Source organism: Pteronotus mesoamericanus, unplaced genomic scaffold (assembly GCF_021234165.1).
Source record: "Pteronotus mesoamericanus isolate MK-2021 breed Mesoamerican mustached bat unplaced genomic scaffold, CSHL_Meso_final contig_73, whole genome shotgun sequence".
NCBI classification, from domain to species: domain Eukaryota; kingdom Metazoa; phylum Chordata; class Mammalia; order Chiroptera; family Mormoopidae; genus Pteronotus; species Pteronotus mesoamericanus.
The window spans coordinates 28,132,073-28,156,183 of record NW_026555245.1 but is presented as its reverse complement, the minus strand read 5'-3'; the positions used below and the strand labels follow the sequence as shown (position 1 = coordinate 28,156,183).

The following is a 24,111-nucleotide window of genomic DNA, read 5'->3' as shown; positions in this document are numbered from 1 at the left end:
GGTTTCACTGCACCCCAAAAATTCAGTGACTCAAAACAGCCTTGTTTTTAGCTCGCAATTCTGTGGGTTGGCAATTTCGATTGGGCTGAGCTGGTCAGCTCAGCTCTGCACTGGACTCACTCATGCATCGTGGTGAACTGTCACTTGGCTAGTGGTTCTGCCTCTGGGCCGTGGGTGCCTGGGGTCCAAGTGGCAGAGAATGTATAATATGAAATGTAAAATATCTTAATAACTTCTTATATTGATTACAAAATGAAATCATAATATAGCAGATTAATATAATATTTTGTTATATAATGTGATGTGAGATAATATATGACATATTAGTGGGATAATATGGTAAAATATATGATTTAAATCAATTTCACCTTTTTAAAAAAATTTTACAAAAGTGGCTACTAGAAAAACCTTATTACATACATGGCTCACATTGTATTTCTATTAAACCATGCTAATCGAGGGCTTGCTTCTCACAGTGTTCTTTTGGAATAGCAGATTAGACAACACCTACGAGCTTGTTAGAAATGCAGAATATCAGTGCTTCTCAGGTCAGAATCCACATTGTAACAGGATCCCCAAGGATGTATCTTATATGCAAATTAAAAATTAGGAAGCAGTGATCTAAGGGACATACAAGATGATAGTTATGTGACAAGGGAGATAGGAGAGTGGAATATAATCTACTCTCAGGGAATTAAGTGAATGGGGTTGTTACTCTTGCTTGAGCACTCTTCTAAGTGCTTTATGTCTATTAGGTTGTTTGATAGGGTACAATGGAGAAATACATTTGTGATGATCAGTAAGCATGCAGAAAAATTTACATGAAAATTCACATTTAGAGAATAAATATTGTAAATTTTAAAAATTCTTTTTAAAGTTGTTGATCATAATTAAAACACTGAATGATACATCTGACATAATGCAATGCAGATGACATAAGGATTAATGGAAAGGAAAGTGATTATTAAACAAAAATGGCAGGAAAGAAATGCATATTTCAAAATAACAAACCATTTCCTAGATTTTTCAGAAAAGGGGCTTTGGAAGTCCTATAAAGTATCACAAATGTGCAATTATTTAAATTGCTATTTCCCCCAGGCAGTGCTATAATGCTGGATAAAAACAGTCTTCAAAATAGAAATTAGGAAGTTTGAATTTCCTCCTGTAGCTCTAGTCCAAAGGCAAATATGAAGCATATGAAGCACACATATATCCTTGGAAAAGAGGACCAGGTGATATAAAAATTCCAGAGGAGGGCAGCAAAGATAGAACTCAGGTGGAAAGAACACATTCTTGTTTTACAAATTCCAAATTATTCACAATAGTAAGCATGATTATGACAGATCACTTATTAGCTTCAAATTATTAATTTGTTTCCTAAAATAAGAAAAAATTGAAAGCACACATAGTTAATCTGTCTCTCTTGGGCCGTCTGTTTCATGCCTTTGAAAGTCCTGTACTTGTTCATACTTCTGGAGAGTATTACAATAGACTTATCCCAGCTGAAAATTATGCTATTTCAGTTCTTTATTCAGTAGATATTATTGACTGTTTATACTAAATGCTTACATTGTGTTAGGTGGTAGGTATAGGATGCACAATTTCATTGGAAAAAAGTAATGTCTAATTTCATAAAGTTTACAGCTGGTTAGTGAATTATTTATTTTATCTATAAATTGAAATGGACTGATCATTATATCCATAACAGCACCATCTTTGTTCCTGTATGCCCTGATATGAGCATGGAGGGAAGCTATGGCTGGCAAACGAGACTCGGATTTAACTCAATATATCCATGGGAAAAATGGCTTGGGGACCATTTTATAATGGTAAAAACATTTAAAAAGTTTAAAAACAGGGTATTATAAAAGATTTAAATTTGTATCAGTGTCATTAGACAGCAGATTGGTTATGGTAAATAACACTAAACTGAAAACTTTGGTAAGAGAGGTTGAATTTTAACTTGATTCCCAACTCTTAGCAAGTTTGATACTCTGAGATATGTCATAGTTTCTTCTGAGCCTTAAGATTATAAGCTTATATAAAATTAAAAGGCTCTTTGGTTCTACTTCAAATTCCAGACTAAAGCATGCATTTTCCCCACTGTGAATGGCTGCTTTGTTTGGGTGGTGATATCTGTATTTTGCTGTCAAACCATAGAATCCAATGGAGTACATCTATGTAATACTGGATGCTCATAAGGCCTGGAAAACATGTTAGTATGATGTTATTTAATACATGTATTGTAACACCAATAAACCTACATAGGTGGGTATACCATTGTATATATTCAACTGTCTCCAAACTTTATGTCCATTCTGTATTATGGTTCAAATTTAATCATTCTGTATTTGATTGACTATGCTTTTTTCTAATGAAGACTGATAGAAGTAGAGTCAAAATCTACTTTTTTTAAGGGAAGTTTGTAAAATACAAAACAACATACATTATTTTCAAAATAAAGAACAGGGAATACAGTACAAGTTTCTTACTATGGTGTTCAATCCTTTCAAGAATGAGGTTGATTCCTGAATCTCCAAACTTATCTCCCACTTTACCCCCCGTTTACCTCACTCACTCGCCTTCTTGGGCTACCTGCTTTGAGCCTCAAATAGTATACTCCCTTTTTTCCCATAATTTACCTCAAGCTCTTCTTATGGGCCTGAAATAACCTTGTCCCTCTTTTTTTTTTTTTTACCCTTTGAAATCCTTTGTATCCTTCATGGCTAAGACTAGATGTCACTCCTTCCAATGTGGGTCATGGTAAAACATTTTTTCCAAAATTCTAATCGATCTGTCAGTCAGTCCTTCTCTGTGCCCCCAGGTCACTTGCCTGGTCCTTTCATCATGAGATTTATTTAAAAGATTTTAGCTTCTTGGTGGAAGAGTGTTTATGTTCTTCATCAAGGTGCCTAAAAGTGTCTTGAACAAATGAATAGAGAAACACATGAGACATTTATCCTAGATTCTTTAACCTGTGGTCTGGACACCTATTTAGAGAATGCTTAGGAAAATGGTAGTCACCTATTTTATAGGGCAATCTCAGAGACAGGGCAGAAAAAGCAAGGAGCAATTTAGGCGTTGAGTCAGAGGGACCTGAGGTCACACCCTGGCACTGTCACTTCCTGGCAATAAGGCCCAGCAAGATACTTTACCTGTTTGAGCCTTGGTTTTCTCAAAATGGGGATCATACATCCTGCATGTAAGGCTTATTGTGAATATTAGAAATAAATATACAAAATTCCTTCCTAGCAATGATAATTATTTTATTAAGACTGACCAGTTAAAGAATAATGTGCTTGGATAATAGAATGTGTCTGTTAATTGAGAATTGTAAATTTTTTAAAAAATAGAACAAAGACTCTTTGTTTTCAAATAATAAGCTCTAGAAACACGCTTGAATAAGTAAATCCATTAATCTTGAAGGAAGAAAAAAAATATGTTCTTTTGAGATTTGGCTGGTATCATCTGAACTATAGGTTGCAGCTCATTATTCATTTATTACATTAATAAATTTAGTAGGTTAAAACTGGCACTAACATAATATAATAAATTAGCATTTAATAGAAAATACTGTAGTGCACTTCACTTAATGATAAAAATGGTTTTATGGGTAATGTAGTTAAACTATATACCTGTCCACATGTGTGTTTTGGATAGATAAATAAAGTGTGTTAGTCATTGGGCATCATAGTCAAAATGTTTGCATAATACTTTCCTACAGGATGTTAAAAGAAAAGTCAGTAGTTGCTAGTCAGTGCTTTTCCCCAGAAGCAACCTTTCAAGGGGAAAGGGTTAAGCAGCCCTGGCTGGTTAAGACATTAGCTGGTAGGGTGTGCCAGCAGTATTTGAAATCCTGAGTTTCCAAGCTAAAAATACATTGTGCATAATTCAGTTTTTTTTTATTTTTTGATGAATCACTGATCTCATATAAACTTTGTGAACCACACAGTCATTATTATGATTATCAATTATTAGTATACAGCAGTTTTCTGGGCAGTCCCTTTATAGTAAGACTCAAGAGTTTCCTGTATATGGATCCATGGACAAAGCCAAACGGGGGGTGAGGGAGAGGATTGAGTGTGGGAGGTGGGCGAGGGGTGGGGCGGGGAGAGTGGTGGGGGGAAAATGGGAACAACTGTAGTTGAACAACAATAAAAAAAGGGTTTCCTGTATATGGATGTAAGCCAGGTTAAAATAAAAAGATTATTCTTTTTCCCACAGTTTATAGACAGTGTGTTGCATGACCCTGAATGCAGAGGAAGGGATTAGTTAAAATGAGTATGTAAGCCCATTTTGCTTCAAAAAATTTGAAAATATTAGATAAAAAAAATAGAAGGCCTGTCTTAGGTCAGAGGGTTCCTCAATGGGGGTTCACAAGCCACATTCATTTGTATATATATTTTTTCTTTTGATACTTTTTTGTTTCAGTGAATTTTTTTTCTTGAAATAAATTACTTTTATATCAACTCATGCTATCAAAGCAACTTTTTACTGAGACAGTGATAAAGTGCTAGGAGAAGCTATTCTATATCTGGATAATTGTAATCATCATGTTATGATGCCACATTGCGTATAATAGATTTTTGTTTACAGGAATTAATTAAAACATATCCTGACATTTAGCTTGTGGACATCTGCTTTTATTTGCATTTGATAAACTTAACTAGAATGTGTTAAAAAGAGAAACAGGAAATAAATTCACATAGTCTATCCCTGAAACCATAGAAAGGCACATAAGATGAGGTTCATGACAATGGGGAAAAGGGCGCTAGTGAAGCTGCTTGTATACAACATGCTTTTCTGCCCTTCAAATATATTGACTTGTGCATATTGTCTCCCTGAGAATTTTCAAATTGAAATTTGAAAAAACAACTCAGATTCGTTGCAGCATTCAAAGTTGGTTTTGAAGTAAAGGATGATTTGTACTTAAGAGCAAGAAAAAAAATATGGAGCACTGCCTTAATCAATCAGTGTCATCGACTGCAGAATTATTGACATTTCTCTTATAACTTGGAAGAAGGTCATAGAAGAATTGGCAACAATTGAAAGAGATTGCTCTTGTTTCTGAGTGAATCCAGCTTCTGACTTTCATCTGCTATGTGCATACTAATGCCATTTAAGAGGAATTCCAAGTTTTGTGCATCTCTTTGGGGATATTCAAAGGTTTTCAAATGGTATAAAGTTTCTTTGCCAAGCAAAATCTTGTCTGGATGAACTCTTGGTATTTTGTGTGTGAAGTAGCACCTTAAGAGCTTGGCAGTCTTTATTCTTCATGACTTTTGTGAAGAAAAAGTTTCATTCACTGTCGTTGACTTAAGACTTTTCTACCTTGGTATACATTGTAATAAAAACACCACTGCCAGCAATCCTGAAATAAGTCTCTTCTCCTTCCATGAAAGGTGCTGGCAATGTGAGAACTGGGACCATAGATCATCATCTTGTAAATAAATGGAGCAGCAAAAACAACCACCACCTTGTTCAAAATATGGATTTTTCACTTCTTCACTCACATGGGTTGGTAACCATTGAAGAGGCAGATGTCATGATAGGCTCCATTGCACAGTCACTGTGCACAGCCTCCCTCACCTGATAAAATGAGCTATAGGAGATCCCCTTCTCTATTGCTCTTATGTCCTTTGGTGGGTCCAGACACTGAGGACTCATGGGCATTAATTTAAAATACAAGATTAACAGAATGTAAACAATTACATAAAATTAACACAGATTTCCATGTAAAAGTCCATGCCTTACTTTATACTTCTTCAGGTTCTAAAATTTCTTCTCTAACATATGCATTCTGGTTTGCTAGGTACATTCAGGCAATCAATAGATATATCTAACAACTCCCAAGAATCCAACAGATGGAGCACTTCAGAGGATTTTGGTCAAGAAAAGTATATTGTAAATTATATATGAAGCCTAAATGATAGTGTTATGTTTTCAGAAACATCTTTTTTGTTCCCTTAAATAAGGGGACCAGTCTTAAGAGAGGGCACTGAATGGACTTGAACTGCAAAGCTGCTATCCAAAGCTCTCAAGGTTGAAGAATCTTGATATACAGTGAAAAAATAATTCTATGTACAATAGCATATGGAAATTTCATGAACTTTTAAGTAACTTTTGGTGTCTGATGTTAGAGATGGATTGCAGAAAGGACCCCAGTCGTCCGCCCCTCCCTGCGTCCATGCTATTTGCTGTTTAACTTCGCAGCTCTTCCCATACAAAGGTGAGATCCACTTCCATACCCCTTGAACCTAGGCCACCCTTATGACCTCCTTAGACTAAAGCATACAGTGGAAGTGAGGGTATGCCAATTCCTAATTGAGGCAACCAAAGACCATCAAGTTTCCACTCACTCTCTTGAACCCTTGCTTCTGCAATGAGAGAGACCGCCACGGTGGAGCAGAGTCCAGTCCTGCAGCTGAGGCCGTCTTAGAGCATTAAGCCTCCGGCAAACTTATCTGCTGAATGCTGATAAGTCCAGCTGAGATCCGCTGAGCCCAGCCTAGGTCAACTACACAGCTGGCCCATAAACTTACAAGAAATAATAAATGATTGGGGTTTTAAGACACCTATTTTGGGGATGATTTGTTACTTGGCTATAGGTAAACAAAACAGAAGTCTAAATAGATTGTAACTACTTAAAAAATAAGAGAACTATTAATAATAATAGTTGCCATGTAAGGTATAACATCTACGAGGCACTTTGTATATATTGTTCTTAACTCTCACACAGGATATTCTTTGCCATGTACTACATTGCATCTCTATAGTGACATACCTGAATTCTTAAGCTTTATCTGGACATTTCCCTCAACTGTACATTTTTTTGAAGAAAGAATCTTATCCAGCCACATCTAAATGTATCAAGTAACTTAAATATATTGAAAGATGTGAGGAAAATGCTTATTAAAAGTTTCACCATTTTGTACATGCTTTACAATATTTTTTTCACCTTGGAAATTGTACACATGAGATTGTTTCACTTCCTACACATACACATAGCAAAAACAAGATAAGTTTCCCAATGAGAAAATGATTCTGGAAACCTTTTACACATTTTACTAAGCCTCAGAGAATTTTTGTAATTTCCCCTAACAGCTAACAAATTTCAGTTGCTCTAAACACATATAACAGCTCACATAATGAATTAGGCAGGAAATACTCTACTACAGTTTTATCTGACATACATCTAACAGGTAATCATGAGCATCTACCTAGGAGATGCCCAATGTAGACTGAATAGAGACACAACAAATTGAATGAAAATAGTAAATTATATTTTCCAAGCTCTTTGGATAAACACTAACAGTGTTTTTGGAAGATAATGCAAATAATCATTTCTGAAGGGGAAGAAAATCTTAAGTGTCCATTATTGCATATTATTCCCTTAGCTTGTCCCCCAAATGTTTCCTTGATTTAGTATGATCTAGAGGAAACCGAAAACCATTGAGAATGTAAACAGACATCAGAGGGAAAGTGGAGAGAAGGGAAGAGGTGGGAGGAGAAACAAGGTTTAACGATTTTCTTAACATGGTCTGGAAGGAAAATTCCTACTTTGATCCAGCAGCCATAATGAAGAATTAGAGAGTTCAAAGCAAAAAAGTATTCTTTCTCTTTATACAGCCCAATGTTAAGCCCACAGGTTCAACTCTAAGTTGGATGTCAAACCATAGTGTTGGCTGGTACATCTATATAAAAAGTCAAGCCTTATTTGCTTTATTAATACTCTCCACAGGCTGAGATTGAGCTCTTACCAATGGGGAAAGCATTCAGATTCCAGAGAGAGATTTCCTCACCCCATGTTCATTGGAGCATTATTTACAATAGCCAAGATTTGGAAGCAGCCCAAGTGCCCATCTGTAGAAAGTGGATGGAAAAGCTGTGGTACATTTACACAATAAAATACTACTTGGCCATAAAAAAGGAGATACTACTTTTTCCTCAGCATGGATGGACCTGGAGAGTATTATGCTAAGTGAAATAATCCAGTCAGAGAAAGACAAGTACCATGTGATTTCACTCATATGTGGAATCTAATGAACAAAATAAACCAGCATGCAAAATAGACACAAAGAACAGAGTGCGTTTGGGGACTGGGTGAAAAAATGTGAGGGGATTAAGAGAAAACCAAACTCATGGGCCTAGACAACGGTATGGTACTTACCAGAGGGAAAGGGGATGGGAGGAGTAGAAGGGAGAGAGAGACTAGTTGGTGATGGGAGGAGACTTGACTTGCGGTGGTGAACACACAACAGGCAGATGATGTGTTATGGAATTATACACCTGAAACCTATGTAATTTTATTAACCAATGTCATACCAACAAATTCAATTTTAAAAAGGAGGCAAATGTCTTGACTATTCAAATTGTCTCTGAGGTCTAAAGGCAGCTTAGCATATTGTGCACTGATTATTAGTTAGAGTGGATTTCAGCCTGCTGAATTGTAGTTTACTTGGATGCAAGGAATTCCCCAGGTTGTATATGTGTGTGTACATACCTATGTACATGCATAAATGCCTTGGGGCTTTAAGTTTAGTTTTCTTTGTTGAACTTCTTGAATAACTTCCCTTCTTCCTTGCCAGGAAAAAAATACATTAGAATTTTGAATCCACTTTGTAACCATATCTGTGGAATTATTGAATCTGAACTGTGTATGTGCTTTTTGAATTCGGATTTTGCTTTTGACTCCAGCCTGCTCAAATGAGTAGGGATTATGTCTGGGGAACAAAATTCTACTTACTGCCAATGCTTTTGTAGCTCATTTAGGGCAGCCTACTATTGGAATTATAGTAGGAACTACAACAGGTTCAGGTTTTGGTTGAATATCTTACTGTAGAAATTCAAGTCCAAATTGGGAATTAGACTTCAATTTAATAGTTATTCCATCTACTGCTCAGGGTTTTGAATCATGTTGCTTCTGCAGAACTCTATTCTGGTGCAGGGAGGGTAGAGGTCTGTTTGTCCAGTGGTTAGTCAACAGCTTCCCTTTTGAAATTCTCAAAGACCTCTGGAGGGAGAACATGTATCAATCTAAAGACCAGGGAGTAAGAAAGTAGGCTTTGAGAAATGCTCACAGAGTTGGGCTCTTAGCTCTAGCACTTTCTTGTAGTGCTTCCTTAAAAAATCTAAACATCTTGCATCCCTATGAATATTACCTATAAAGCACATATAATAACCTCTAATTTTGGAAGTTATTAAACTGATTAAATTGCATAATGTACATACAGTTCAAGCACATAGATTATGTTTAGTAAATAGTTAATATATTTATATGTTTTTTAAATATCGAATTCCACTTAACATTAATTTTTATACTTTAAGTAAATCACTGCCACAGTTCCCTGCCTTAAATATTGGAATTTTTATTTATTTCAGATTTTCAAGGATTATTTTTAATATATTATTTAGAATTCAGTCTAGACTGCTCTAATAGAAAATTGGCTTAAACAGGAAATGAAATAAATTTCATTTACCCATGAAACAAAATGATTTCTTTTACTCAGGACAAAACCATGTGATAGAAGAGCAAAGTGTCCTGCAAAGCTATGAGGAGGATGGAGAGTGTTGCCTTTTCATTCATGAGGCCCCTAGTAGTTCTCACCTGCAGGTAGGGATGGCCTTAGTTTGAAAAGTGAATACAAAAAGCCATGGGAACACAGCAGCTGCATGACAAAGACAGAGAGGGAGACAAGGGCATGGCACCCCCATGCACCAACTGGCAAACATCTCTAAAATCTTCAGTAACCCTTTTTCTGCCAAGATCCCTTTTAGGCTATTCAGCCCTAATAACCTAAAGAGCCCCTAGATTCTCATATGTAGCCCCTTCTACCCATAGTGTCTAGCCCTGCTGTTCCCTCTTTCTTCTCTATGACAAATTCCTTCTGTCCCCACAACATTTTTAATTATTTTACATAGTCATTGTGCTAGTCCATAACAGACAGGACAAAATGTCTGGATTTTGGAGTGAGCTGCTATTTCGCATAAGTTCCGATGAGCACAATTACCATTATATTTAGAAATACCTTTTTGGGTTTTTTAAAAAAATCATACCAGTGGTTACTTCTTCTGTGAAAAGTTGTTATTTTCCCCATTTACTTTCTAAACTTTCACCAAAATTCCTATTGACTTCTTTATACCTTTTGAAATAATGTAGTTTTTGTTGCTATTGTATATGTATTTATTTCATCCCCCCTGTGCCAGCTAAGCCTTTAACAGTTATAACCACTAGAGCTTCATTACGTAGATTATAAACTGCTGAAATGAAGCCCTGTGCCATTTCCTTACTTTTCTTGCCTGCGTTCCCTGGCTGAGTCGGATGAATAAGTCTTAGCCCCAGATCCTCTTCCTCTCCCTCCCATATGAGGATGTTTTATCTGTACCAGCAGCTCCGTTCTTTGCGCGTCTTCTGCTTCGCCATAGTCTCCAACCAAAGCACGGAACGCTTAAGCCTCCCTCTCTCCATATCCTCCCTTGACTGCCAGAGGCGTCTCTGTTCAGAAAAATCCCCCACTTAGCTTTGTACTTCTGGTACTGTTTTCTTATAACAAGACTGCCCCTGACTGTCCTTAAGGTCCCTTGGACTCACAGCCATAAATGGCACATTGAATATATTCTTCAGAAAATGGTCTTGTCCTAAAAAAAGAAAGGCTGATTTGTTTATTTTTCAATTGGTTTCCCTGCACTAGGAGCTATATCCGCAGAAATACATGAGATATCTGAAATTTTACTGCCTATGTTTTCTTTTAGGATTTTTATGATTTCACAACTTTTAAGTCTTTTATCTCTTGTGTATGGTATAAATTGGTGGTCTAGTTTTATTTTTTTAGCATGTACCAGTCCAGTTTTCCCAATACCAATTATTGAAGAGACTGTCTGTATTCTGTTGTATGCTCTTGCCTCCCTTGCCAAATATTGACCATAAAGATGTGAGTTTATTTCTGGGCTCTCTATTCTGTTCCATTGATCTATGTGTCTGTTCTCATGCCAGTACCAGACTGATTTGGTTCTAGTGGTTTTATAGTATAGTTTGATATCAGGTATTGTGATACCTCCAACTTTGTTCTCCTTTCTCAAGGTCGCTGAGGCTATTTGCAGTCTTTTTTTTTTTTTTGGTTCCATATAAAGTTTTGAAATGATTATTCTAGATCTATGAAACATACCATTGGTATTTTAATTAGAATTGCATTGAAACTGTAGATTCCTTTGGGTAGTATGAATATTTTAATGATGTTAATTCTTCCAATTCATGAACATGATATATGTTTCCACTTATTTGTACTTTCTTCAACATCTTTGTTCAGTGTCCAATAGTTTTCTAAGTATACTTTTTTTTACCTCCTTGGTTAAATTTATTCCTAGGTACTTTATTTTTTTGTTGCAATAGTAACTGGATTTTTTTCTTAGTTTTTCCTTCTGATAGTTAATTATTGGTGTGTAAAAATGCCATTGATTTCTAAATACTGATTTTGTATCCTGCTACTTTGCCAAATTCATTTATTAGGTCTGGCAGTTTTTTGTTGGATTCTATAGGGTTTTCTACATATAATATCATGTCATCTGCAAATAACAACAGTTTTACTTCCTTTTTTTCAATTTGGATGCCTTTTATTTCTTCTTCTTACCTGATTGCTATTCATAGCAGTGTTATTTACAATAGCCAAAATCTGGAAATAGCCTTAGTGCCCATCAGTAGATGGGTGAATAAAAAAGCTGTGGCACATCTACACAATGGATCCTACACAGAAGTAAAAAAGAAGGAATTCTTACTTTTTGCAACAGCATGGATGGACCTGGAAACTATTATGCTAACTGAAATAAGCTAGTCAGTGAAAAACAAATACCATATGATCTCACTTATATGTGGAATCTGATGAACAATATAAACTAATGAGAAAAATAGAAATAGAGGCATAGAAATGTGGAACAGACTGACAGCAATTGGAGGGCAGACGGCCAGGGGACTAGGTGAGCAAAGGTGGAGGGATTAGCCAAAAAACATATACATGACCCATGGACACAGACAACAGTGTGGGGACTGCCTGAAGAAGTTGGGGGGGGGGCGCTGAGTGGAGGTGGGCAGAGGGGGAATAAATGGGACAACTGTAATAGCATAAATGAATATAATTTTAAAAGAAAAAAAATTTTAAAGGCTAAATGCCTGTTACAGATTAAAGGGGACTAGAGACACTAACAACTCAATGCAGTATGTGCCTCTAGACTGAATCCTATAATGGAGGTCTTTAAAAAGCCACAAAAGACATTATTTGACAAATTGACAGATGCAGAATATGAATGGAAAGTTAATTAAAAATTTTGTGCCAAATGTTAAATTACTGAAGGGAATAATTGTACTGTATGCAAGAGAATCTTTTTCTTAAAAAATGTACAATAAAATATTGAGAAAATGCATGATGCATGAACTCAAGTATGCAGGAATGCGTGCATATTTTTCATATATGTGTGTGCATTCATATATATGGAGAAAGGGGACCGAGGGAAGGAGATAGAAAGAGACACACACAAAGAGAGAGAGACGAGAGAAATCACCAATGTGCTAAAATGTTAGTAGGTAAGTCTGGATAAAGTGTTCATGGTTTTACTGTGCATGGAACTTCTCCACAAGTTTAATTACTTTCAAATAAATAAATTTTAAAAGTGGATGGTTTCCCTGAAGTCTACCTGACCTTTGAGATTTCCGGCTTTGATTCCTGCAGCTACTACCACCACCACTCCCAGACCCCAGAAGTGTGCAATGCCGGCTCTAGAACAGTGCCTCGTTCTGTCCCAGGAAGGAAACCACTGCACATTTGAAACATGATAACTGTTCAAAGGGATTTTACCAATTATTGGAGAAGGTCACAGTCCCCCAAAAAGAATAAAATATTTTAAAAAATTATACATAATATAAAACAAAAAATAAAAGAACAATAAATTCAAGATTTTTACTGCATGGAACCCCTCATTTCTTGCCAGGTGCTACGGGTGTTGGTCTTGGGGGGTTTTGTGGTGTGAACGGGTTTGCCAGCACTTCCTCTGCCCTGCTCGTCACTTACCTCTCCCCACCTGCATTCCCGTCTTCTCGAAATGAGTTGACATCTTTTGTCTTTCCTCTCCTCTGTTGTGATTCTCAAGTACTTATTTTTTTAAATCCTTTACTTACTCTAACTTTATTTAAATATAATTCACATACCATATAATTCACTCATATAAAGTGTGTAATTTTATGATTTTAGCATATTCACAGATATGTGCATCCCCAGTCAATTTTGGAGTATTTTCATGACTTTAAAAAGAAACCTTATAACCTTTAGTTATCAACTTTCTCCTTCCCCTCCTTTCTCCCCCTCCAGCCCTAAACAACCACTAATGGATTTTCTGTTTCTCTAGCTTTCTCTGTTTTGGATATTTCCTGAAAATAGAATCATATATGATCATTTGTGACTGACTTTATTCACTTAGCATCATGCTTTCAGGTTCATTCGTGTTGTAGAATTTATCAATACTTTTCATTGTCAAAACGTATCACATTATATGGATATACCATATTTTATTTACCCATTCATCAGTTGATGGACCTTTGGGTTGTTTGCAGCTTTTGGCTATTATGAATACTGCACACTACTGCTATGATTATTTGTTTAAAAGCTTTGGTACGGACATGTGTTTTCATTTCTTATGAGTATATACTTAGAGGTGGAATTGCTGGGTCATATGTTAACTTTGTCTGACATTTTGAAAAAGTGCCAGACTATTTGTCAAAGTGGCTGTACCCTATCTCATTCCCACCAGCAATGAATGAGGGTTCCACTTGCTCTGCATTCTCAGCGGCACTTCCTGACCTTTTCATTGTAGCCATTTCTTTGTGTGTCTGTTGCTATATCATAGTGTTTTGGATTTGCATTTTTTTTCTGAAGACTAGTGATGTTGAGCATCTTTTCCTCTAATCTTTTACTTTTAATGACATTTTGGGAACTAAGAGAAAAACAAGTATGTCTGGTGTACTGTGTTTAAGTCGTTTTCATGTGTGACAGGATTTTCTTCTTAATACTTGAAAACACACATAGCAGTGCCAGTTCTGTAGTTTTCTACTTCTGTACATTTAGCATTTTGGTCCATTTACTGTGGAATTAAGGAACAGCAATACTGTGCACTGGATTTACTCTGTAAGATTATTTCCCGCGTGGAGTTGAGGGAAGAAGTCACTCAGATGACTCCTCAGGGCTGACTACAAGGCAGAGCAGAGCTGATTGCCAAAGCCTTTAAAGCTCGATGCGCTTTACATCTATGGTGCATAAGCGGGTTCTACCCGTGATGAATATCAAACAAAAATGAGAACTCTGACATGAACACATATGTCTTAAAGATGGATGGCAAGATGTTTTGATGGGCTTTTCCACTTTATTGTATTGTAAAAAGGGGATGTATTACACATGCAAAATGATAATTGTGGAAGTTAGATAAGGTACATGGGAAGATATATTATTCTACCTGCCCTTAGGCATGTTTAAACATTTTTGCGTTAACAGGCTTTAATAAAATAAAAGATGTGCTGCATCTCATAAGGAAAGGGAGGGGGCAAAGTGCAGCTGGCAAAGTGCATCAGTCCGTCATGACAGGCATTTAGCTGTCTCTCCATCAGATGATTTCAGGAAGTGTCACTCCTTTGACATTGGGAAGGAAACCTCTTTTCATATAATGGGAAGGAAAAAGGAAAGGAATAATGTAAAGTGGTTTTATTAAGTGTTTTGTTGAAAAGTTCCCATCTCATACTTCGAGCTCCTGTGTGGACAGTGGTCCAGCACACCTGTTAAGCAAGTGGAGATGGGTGGCCTCAGTTTGAGGAAAGTGAGATTTGAAATAGAGTTGAGTAGCTTTGGGCAGAGAATGGATTAAGGAAACGGACCTAATCTTCAACTTTTTTTTTCACATGTTGGTAAATATGGGATCATTATTTGTGGAATGAATGATTTTCAGGTAGTTCTACAGTACCAGTATAATCAATTGAGAGATGTAAACCAATAGTGATCAGTTATCTCTAGGAAGGCATTTCTGGAAAAATGCAGAGTTGAAATTTTCCCAGACAGGAAAGATTAAAGGGGACTAGAGGGACCCATTGTAGAGGGGCTTTTTAAATGTTAGTTACTCGATTGGCCATCAAGTCCACCTCAGTAAGGAAGGAAGACAAGAACTTTGTGGATTGACAGGGAGTGGAAAAATGAACGAGCTGGAGTTGAAAAATGAACAGGGGGCATCTCTGCTGGAAGGACAGGGGACGAGGCCACAGAGGGGAAGAGGTCTTCCTGGTAATAAGCTCCGCAGTGTAGCAGGGACTGCACTGGAGTGGAGGTAAAGGGCCCGAAGATGAGATGATGTAGGAGCCGGGAGGCTGGGTCATTGGCTGCTTGATCCCCGTGGATGTTAGGGCCATCCCCTGCCTGCTCGCCTCTCCAAGTTCCCTCCCTTGGGCTCCATTCCACATTTTTCTCCCTACTAGGACTTTCACAAGGTCTGAATTTTTTTCTGTGACCCCAAGCTTCAGATATTGTAGCATCAGTGGCATAACTCTGGACAAGAAGACACAAGTGTGGTAGTGAGAGAGGCTGTGGTGGGCATCCGGTTTTTGTTGTTGCTGTTGTCTTCTGTTTGCTCTCAGGATTCGCAGGGCTTACTAGGAAAACTATCTAAAGTGCTCACTAGGACACTTCATTTTTGTGTTTCAGTCTCTACAAGTGGAGTTGCCTTCCCTCTAGACTGCTATAGGAGGGTGAGTATGTGTGCAGGTTTGGAAAAAAAGAAAGAAAGAAAAAAAAGGCATTCCATAGACATCCATGGAGAGCATTCAGATATATGAAACCCTGGTGCACAGTCTAGAACTCACTTCCGGTTCATGAGCTGCAGGTGTCTGGGAGATTGCAGCTCCACCAAAGCCATGAATATCAGAGGTGGCATCTCCACCCTGCCTGGTGAGCTGTACACACTAAGGGCAAGATCCTGTATATTTCCTTCAAGCATGGGTGGAAGGAAGGCACCAAGTTCCCTTTTCCCAAAGACAGGGATGCCATGCCTGATGACACCCCCACCGATACTGTTTCAGTGCGCGAGGACAGCCCATGGAGTTTTGGTGTGAGGCATCCCCATGCTGTGCGGTGCTCTGATCAGGCTCGGCAGCTGGAGCTGAGATCAGCATGAGGAAGCTGGGAGCAAGACAAGGTCCCAGTGTGGGGCTGATGAGCCAGAAACCTTTGTCCACCTGCAAGGTCGCTCTTCCCCTCTTTACCTGTTCTTACTTTCTCATCCACTCTAAGGCATCTTTTCCTTACTTTCAGCTTTATTTTACCCTGGCAGGTAGGCGGCTGCCTGGTTAACATTCCTACCACTGAGAGCTGAGTGATGCTTTTGCTCAGGGAAAAAAGTCATCAACCCCGAAGCCTGAAGAAATACCCAGAGATGGGAACTACTTCCCCAGGTGACTTTCCAGTAGGCATACATCAGTGTCAAGGTTAAAGTATGCTTCCCCAACACATGAACGTGACCACAAGAAAGATTTTTAAGGAGCATTTATGCTGTTCTTAGACCCAACCCCCACCAGCCCAATATCACCCCAAACACCCTCATTCAGGCTTCACCCACCTGTGGGATCCTCTGATTGTGGATTTCTAAATAATGATTAAGTCACTGTCTCTGCTCCACTAATATCTTCTGAAAATATTCTGTTCTCAACCTTCCAAATATAGAAGGCCTGTCTTCCCTACTGCCCTAAAGGATACAAAACATTCCCTGAGGCGGGAGGTGTGGGCTGCTATCCATGTTCATTAAGGCTAAGCTCTGAGGTAGGAGACAGAGCCCATGTCCTCAAACTTCATCAGGGAGGAAGTGGGCTTTGGGGGAGGGCATATGATATCTATTTCTTAGCAAGAGCTCCAGGGACTGGTCACTTTTGGAAGCCAAAGGAAGCAATCAGTAGGAGCTGAACTAACTTCTTCCTTTCCCTAAGCACAAGCCCTGAGGTACCAAAAACCCATCCCTCCAACACAGTACACAGGAAAGACAGCACTATTAGCACAGAAACATTTATTGGGCAAATCAGTGTTCTCTGCAAGGAAGGAATTACTTGGCAGGGGGTGGGGTGTATTTTTTCCCTTGGAAATTCTGGAGAAGCATTTTCTGTCTAAGTTGTGGACACGGATCTCTGAACACAGTGCCTCCCCCGGTGGTGAGGGCAGCGTGAGGCCTGCAGATGGGGCTCCGATGACGGGTCAGAGTCGCCCTGTGGGGCACAGATTGGGGGTGCGTCTGATATAATTGCTCATCCTTTAATGCCCCAACTTTCTGGGGGTGTCTGCAGTCGCTGCTGGTATTTCTGCTGCTTGTCGGGCTCTGGCCAGCAAAGAAGGCTGCTCGGTGGCAGGACTTACAGGAGGGAGCCCTGGGGTTGAGAAGATGCCCCCGGGCAGGCTCCCCCAAGACCTGCGCTGCCACCTTCTGCTGCGCGGCCGCACACTTCACGGCCGAGGGAGGGGGCTCTTGAGGGCAGGTGGCATCTCCTGCATGCCCACGCCCCACTCTCCCCTCTGGGAACTTCCCAATGGCCGACATGGCTTTCTGGGCTTCCGTCATCCCGACAGAGGAAGCTTTGCTTCTAACTGGGCCTCTGCTCTGTGCAGATATGGGGCTGCCCTTTACCTGGGGCTTTTCTTGCTTTTTGGCTCTTACCCCAGGCTGAAGCCACTGAAAAAAACCCTTCATTTTATTCATAAAAAGACTATCAGGAGGGGACTGTCTCTTCTGTGGCAGGGTCTGGGGAGACTTGCTCCCAACTGTCTCCTCTAATGCCACCTGAGCAGGAGCTCTCTTTCTTCCAGGTTGGGATGTTACCAACCCCGCATCCCCCCCACCAAGCTCTTCCGATTTGGAGCTTGTGGGGCTCACTTTCTTTGTTGCTGGTGGGAAATTCTTATCTGGACACAACATTAACACCTGCTTAGGGACCCAAGGCTCCTGCCCCTGCTCCATGCTGACTGTTTTGTCCTCCAAATGGACATGCAGCACCTGGGCAGCGCCCATGTCCGCGCTGGAGATGCCCTGAGCATGAGGCAGGGAGGCTTTGCTAGTCTCGTGGGACACGTCAGTGGGTTGGCCTTGGTCCTGTCTGTTCTTTATCTTCTCCAATTTATACTTTAACTCATCAATAAATTGCTTGTTAAATTCTGATGATTTAGGATCTGGTATTTTTGGTGGGGGCATTTTAGTGGTTACAGTAGCTGTTCCTTTAGTCTCGTTCACATTTGTTCTTTGGGAAATTCCCACCTTGTTGGTTGTCAAGATGTCATTAGTTTCATGTTGAACAGCATTGAGCTCCTCGGCCTTAACTGTCTCCCTGGACACATTGGACATGGAAGCAGGCTCTGCTTTCTTCTCCATATTTTTGCCCAGCTGCATTTCTGCTCTGTCTCTGGAATTCACGCTCTTATCCTTTGGCTCACGTCCGGCCCCGGCTTGCTTTGCAGGCAGCTCCGGGGGGTGAATGTTGGCTCTTGGAAAGTGTCCCTGGCTTGTTTTGCCAGTGATGCTGTCTGTGACAGGCAGAGGAGTCTGCCTAGTGTCCCCATTTCTGCGAACCTCCTCTACAAGGCTGTGCTTGATATCAGAGGGTGATTGTATTGGCGTCCCCTGTCCTTCCTTGCCCACGAGTGAGGTGGTAGAGGGAGTCGTATTCAGGACAGTGGCTGAGTTTTCTGTTCCCATATTTTCACTGTGAAGGGATTCAGAGCTTCCTCTCAGGGAGGTGAATCCCCCAGATCTGGAGTTTGTCTCCGGCATCAGGTTGGTTGAGGAGGAAGAGTGGGAATCGAACGAGGAATGGGATGAAGAATCTTTCACTTTAAAGATCTCTAAGGATTCAAGGACCTTGGTGGGAAGGCCCCACAATATCCCTACATGAAGTTTGGTAATGTGGGCATCCAGCATCTGCTGCACACCGGACTCAAGGAAGGAGAGCTCCTGGGACATACTCAGGCAGTAGTCCCCATCCACTGATGGTGGCAAATTTCTCAGTTTTATTTCACTGTCTGATTTTACAGAAGAATTCTCCTCAATAGTGTGCCACGAACCATTCACAGTCCCGGGGAGCTGGCCTTCACTGATTTCCTCAAACTTCTTGCTCAGATGTACTTTCAGGACCTGCTCCAGTTGTCTCTGACTTTCACTCTGCCCTGACACCCCTGAGTTTTCTTCTGACAGACTCGTCATGGGTAGGTCTTTCTCCGAGTCATGCCCCACATCCTTATCTGAAGAGCTCTCTGAGTCACTCAACAAATCTTTCGGATCACTCCGTTGGCTGTGTCCCTCACTCGTCCCCTCGTCCTCCTCTAGCTGAAACATTTCTGAGCCCATCTCGTAGAAACTTCCTTGTGGGCTACTCTGGCTCTTAAACACAGAGATCCATGATAGGCCATAACTGCTCTTTGACTCACATATGTCCGAGCAGTGGTTTGGTGGCATCATCAGTGACACAGACTCATAGATCCTGCGGGGCAGGCCCCACCTGTGATAAATGAGCTTCTTTCTAAGGTGACACTCAAATTTCTCTCGAAGTTCAGTGCTGAGAGGAAACTCTACAGTATCAATGGAGATTGCAACGGATGCCTTAGAGGGCCAGTGGCAAGGAGTGGGGGGAGCTGAAGGACAGAAGTCTTCCCCAGACTTTTGAACCATGGAGGGTAAGCCCCACAAACTTTCCTGTTTCTTCTGCAACACATTCCATTCTAAGCGTTGAATTTCAGATGAAGTGAGACATTCTAATTCATTCTGGGGTCCATGGAAATGCACTCCACAGTCCCTATGCTGTGGGGTGGGACTGGATGGTACAATCGGGACTGGGGGTTGAAGGTGGTCCTGGGGTTGGAGCTGAGTGAGAGATTCGGGCTGGGATTGGGGCAGGGTTGGAGGCAAGGGCTGAGGTTGGACCTCAAGCAAGGACGGAGGTAGGAAATAAGGAAGCACAGGGGACTCCTGACCTGGAGAGGCGATAGAAATGCTATTGAAAATAAAGATTGAGGAAGAGTCACCCAAAACATGGAGAGCAGAGGACAAGGACTCACTGTGCAGAGATGGAAGACCCCAGAAAAGCTGGATAAGTTTTTGCTTTAAGTGGTCCTCCCTGGTCTTAGGATATAAGAACCACTTTACCAAGTCATGGTCATCAAGGCTGAGAAACAGGAGGTGCCCAGGGTCTATCAGTTTGGCAGCAGCATCTCCCCCAAAAGAAGTCTTTGTAGAATGGAAGGCAGAAAACTTTTGATGGATTTCACATTGTGCCAAATCTGAAGAGAATGAGCCTTTGGGTTGAGATGGGGAATGGTGCACTGGGAATTTGGATTCCAAGGGAGGAAAAGGCTCTGGGGGCAGAGTTTGACCCGGTGGTGAGGGTGGCAAAAAATTACCCAAGGGGGTCCTTGGGTTGGGGAAGAGAACAGAGCGGGGTGGTAGGAAAGGCTCAACCAGAGGAGGTGGGATTAGGTCTCCTGGAGGGTCTGCTGAGAAGGCAGGGGACTGAGTGAACGATGGCTCAATCACAGGAGCTGTGGAAGGCAGAGGAGACACAGAGGAAGAAGAATCTTCCAGGGCCTCTGAGGATGGCAGCCAACTGAGCTCAGTGTCTGTGCTATCATACGCCTTACAGGACAGGTCTGGACATAAACAGTGGCAAAAGCAGATGGTATCATGACGCTGGCCCAGGGGGCTGCAGGAGACAGGAGGTACAATGTTGAGCCAGGACCAGAACAAGGAAAGAAGGGCCTATTGGCCTGGTGGGGGTGGGACCACCTGAAACCTGCTGCCCCTTCACTTGCTCCACATTCATGACTTCACAGTGCTCTCAGTAGCACTCAGCCCAAGGCATTCACTCACATTCCCGTTCCCATGGCAATCACCTCCCATGACTATGGAAGGCTGCACTGTATCCCTGGAATTGTATAGAACATGCCAAAGAGAGATCAGGAAAAGTGGGGAAAGACTATTACCTTTTCAGTCTAGAATTCAGCTTCCTTTTCTTTTTTTCCCTGTGGTAATATCTTGAACCTGGTAAACCAGGAGAGTGGGTTACATGTAATAAAGGTAGGCACATAGGTATTATACAGGCATCCCTTAATGGAAGACCTTTGGGATAGTAGACTCTGAAAGCCCCAAGAATTAATAGATGAGGTCAAATGATCCATGATATTAGTAAGGTCCCCCCATGTGTGTTACCTCATTTATAAAGTACTTTTATATACATTATCTCATTTGATACTCAAAACCACTCTGTGAAGCAGAGAGGTCAATGGTTACAACAAAGAGGAATCTGACCAGCCTGAAGCCAAGGTACTTTCACGAAGTCAGGAGACAGAAGTTCTGACTCTGCACATCTGCTGGGCACCACCCCTTGCCCAGGTCCATCACTGCTTCGTACCCAGGGACAGCAGAGCAGAGAATCTGAGACATCGCAGGCTCTGACTGTCCTTCCGTGAGCCTCCCCATTGAGGGCTCTGTTTTCTGAGAAAGACTATCTACTGACCCACAGTGAATGTGGACCTGGTACCTCATGGAAAAGACAGAGAGAGAGAGAGAGACAGAGAGACAGTGTCGCCCTTGGAGAGAGAGAGAGAGAGAGAGAGAGAGAGAGAGAGACAGTGGGGTCGGCAGAACCTTACTTTTCAGTGTCCCCCCTTTCCTTCTCCTCTTGGAACTGCCCCAATGCTGAGAACAAAAGGAAAAAAATGAGGGGTTGAGACTCATTTCTCTTACTCCTCTCCTTAGAAAACCCAGATATTTATCATTTAGTATTTAAGAATAATGTCTCTCTGAGCCAACCAAGATCATTTTAATTAATAGAATTTTGTGTTGTTTTTTTTTTTAAACCAATTTTTCCTTCTTTGAAAAGCTCAAGGAAGGATTTTGTCTATGAGATCCACACTCGATACTCCCCAAGGTCCTCCGCTCAGTCTGGGCATGTAACCCAAGGCCTGCAGTCGCCTCTCTGCTCCCTCAGATGGGACCCTGTAACCGGGGACGGAGCTCAGGCTGCAGCCTGTGCTCAGAGGCTCAGCACTGCCCTCCTGGTCAGCCCAACACAAAGGCTTGGTCTAGTGACGCCTCACAGGGGAACATGCCTCATGCTAAAGTGCTGGTTAACTCTGACGTCCTGCAGAGATCCCAAAGTATCCAGACCTAGGGAATCACTGTGTTTGGAATTTTAGCCAGAAACGTGCCACCACACCCAGATGGTCTGTGAGCTTCATATGGTAACCTGAGTCCTCCCTGACCCGAACCCTCCCTGGTCTCTTCCCCTGGAAGAGTGATGTCCTAGTCTCTCTTCAGACATGCCATCTTTGGTGTTTCTCTAACTCAACCAAACTCACACAGAAATGGAAACAACAGTAGAGAATCTCTGCCGGGGCTCGCTCAGGGATCCTTACCTTTTGAGTTTGTTCATTTTCCCAGCAGGCTGGAGTTGATGGAATTCCCACCAGGAAACAGAATAAGAAGAGGAACAACCACAACACACTGATGTAAGTTAGGCTGCGGGTACTATATAAGGGTTCTGAGAGGAAGCTCAGAAAGAGCTCTCGAAGGCTATCCAGAAATAGGTTGGGTCCCATTTTCAGAATGGCAATGCTGCTTGACGCAACTGAGGTCTGAGAGTGCAGACTCTTTATTGCCAGGCCTGCATCACACAGCATTGAGGAGTCACAGAGGGTTTCTGAGGGTGGGGGAGGGTACACCTTGAAGAGGGCGTGTCCCCAGCCCCTCCCTGCACCAGACCAGCAGATTCCCTTCACGCCTCTTGGGGCTCTAGGTCCTTCTGCCCTACCCTGCTGTCCTATTTTCCAGTCTGCCTGTTAACTTATCATATGTTTACCTTAATGAACGCTCTTCTTGTTTCCTCTGTAACCCAAATATTACCTGGGTCCGCTTAAAAGTTTGGAGGCCTTGACTTTGGTCTCACCTGTCCACTACCCTGCAGGACTGAAATACTACCTGGAAATTTTGTACCCAGACATTTACACTCAGGATCATATATGTCCTCAAATCCAACTTACAGGAACCCAGGTACAGAGCTTAAAGTTCTTTTAGACTTACTTAATTTTGTGAATGTTAAATAGCAAATTTTAGGGGGTTTTTTTCAGTAAATTACAAATGAATAATAAAAGCTTAAAATATCATCCATCTCAGGAATGCATCTCACATGTTTTATATATATCTCACCCCCAAGTTTGGTAATAAATCTGTCCCGAGAGCATTTCAAGCAGTCATGGAGGTGGCCAAAGTGGCGTTTGGTAGAGTGAGACTGCCATATAATCAACTGAGGTACATCACCCCACAGAAGTCTGGTCCCAGATTTTACACTTCACTTGGTTGTACAGTCTTCAAGGTGGAGTGTTTTCCAAAAGCTCTATTAGAATAACGTGCTGCCATTTGAGGAGACTCATTGGAGATAAGTCATTGGTTTAGGATTCCCATACATTTTCAGTTTTCTAGGGACAGTCCCCAGTGCTCTCTCACTCCCACCCTGTTCACTGTCCCTGGGCTTAACCTCATGGGCACAGCTGTTTCCAGGATCCCCAAAAGGCGTGTGGTTCAAAGGAAAATGGTGTCGCCTCTCAGGGCTGTCAGCACCCCCGATGACTTAGTCGTAGACAGAACATGCTGGCCTTGTACTGGCGTTGAGTCTCCCTGAGCTCTCACCATCCCGGGGCCACTGGAACTCTGTGCCAGGCGGCTTCCCAAATGCTGCAGGTTGGCAAGGAAGGGCAGGTGCTCACGTTGTGCACATCCCCTCTGCTCATGCACATGTTCTGTTGTCTCCTAGGACTTCTCTCAAAAACTGCGTTCTAAGATAAAATTATTAAGAATCTCAAAATGGTGACGGTGGAGCATTAAACCCAGCACTGAGTGCTCCCGAGTGTGTCCCCTGCGTGACAGCACAGGGGGTATTCCTGCGAACCTGCTCCGCGGCTCCATTCCTCACCTAGGTTCACATCCTGGTCTGAGCACATTTCCACTGTGTGAACTTAAGGGTTTGGTTAACCTCTTGAAACCTCAGTTTTCTCATTGGTAAAATAGGAA

The 24,111-nt window shown here is 41.2% G+C and overlaps 1 long non-coding RNA gene across 1 annotated transcript in view; it reads left to right on the top strand.

The window, feature by feature from the left end:
• The window catches only part of LOC129078325 (uncharacterized), a 107,241-nt gene extending 84,726 nt beyond the window's left edge, over positions 1-22,515 (top strand). Inside the window, exon 8 of the long non-coding RNA XR_008529952.1 lies at positions 22,486-22,515. This is a non-coding gene — a long non-coding RNA (uncharacterized LOC129078325). The remainder of the gene's footprint in view (positions 1-22,485) is intronic.
• The last annotated feature ends 1,596 nt before the right edge of the window (positions 22,516-24,111 follow it).